The 1,062-nt window shown below is 39.7% G+C and overlaps 1 non-coding gene across 1 annotated transcript; it reads left to right on the top strand.

Moving 5' to 3' along the window:
- The first annotated feature begins 210 nt into the window (after positions 1 to 210).
- Positions 211 to 281, top strand: TRNAK-CUU. The gene has a single exon. It is a non-coding gene; the product is annotated as a tRNA-Lys (tRNA).
- The last annotated feature ends 781 nt before the right edge of the window (positions 282 to 1,062 follow it).

The following is a 1,062-nucleotide window of genomic DNA, read 5'->3' as shown; positions in this document are numbered from 1 at the left end:
CAACTAGTGTAGTGCTATCATAGTACCCTCCCACGGTGTTGATCGGGGCTTCTCATGACTTGGATGAAATAAAGAGATTAGAAATTAGTAGAAAAGTGCACCTAGAAGAAATCCCTAGTGGGTATCTTACCTCTAATAGTAGTAAAGAGGCGTGCTACATTGACCAAGCCATGATCCAATTAAAAGACACAATACTTCCCTCCAAGATATGCACATTTAGTGTAGTGGTATCATAGTAACCTCTTACGATATTGACCAGGGTTTGATTCCCCGAATGTGCATTTTTCAAGCTTACTTGTAGGTCAATCTTCCTCAATGGATATCTTACTCTCCGTAGTGGTAGTAAAACTATGGTCCAACTAAAAAACAAAAGGACTTCCCTCCAAGATGTGCATATTTAGTGTAGTGGTATCATAGTACACTCCCACGGTATTGATCGGGGTTTGATTTCCTGAATGTGCATTTTTAAAGCTTCCTTGTAGGTCAATCTTCAAATGACTTTTATGAAATAGCGGAAAAGTACACCTACGAGAACCCCCACTAGGTGTCTTACTCTCCTTTAGGATATGCATATCTAGTGTAGTAGTATCATAGAATTTGTTAACTTTATGTTTCAACTTAGTGAAGAGGCGGGCTAGATTGACCAAGCCATAGAATTGGTTAACTTTATGGTTCAACACAAAGACAGAGTACTTCCATCTAGGATGTGCACATCTAGTGTAGTTGTATCATAGTACCCTCCCACGGTACTGACTGGGGTTAAATTTCTCGAATGTGCATTTTTCAAGCTTACTTGTAGGTCAATCTTCTAATCACTTTTACGAAATAAAGAGATTAGAAATTAGTCGAAAGTGCATCTAGAAGAAGAGAACCCTTAATGGTGGTGTCTTACTCTCCTATAATAGTAGTAAAGAGGCGGGCTAGATTGACCAAGCCAGAATTGGCTAACTTTATGGTCCAACTCAAGGACCTCCTAGATGTGCACATCTAGTGTAGTGGTATCATGTACCCTCCCACGATACTAAGCCTCCAACTAAAAGACACAGTACTTCTTCTGGATGT

Source organism: Cucurbita pepo, unplaced genomic scaffold, assembly GCF_002806865.2.
Source record: "Cucurbita pepo subsp. pepo cultivar mu-cu-16 unplaced genomic scaffold, ASM280686v2 Cp4.1_scaffold003258, whole genome shotgun sequence".
NCBI lineage: Eukaryota > Viridiplantae > Streptophyta > Magnoliopsida > Cucurbitales > Cucurbitaceae > Cucurbita > Cucurbita pepo.
The sequence above is the reverse complement of the archived record's forward strand: the minus strand, read 5'-3'. Positions and strand labels throughout refer to the sequence as shown.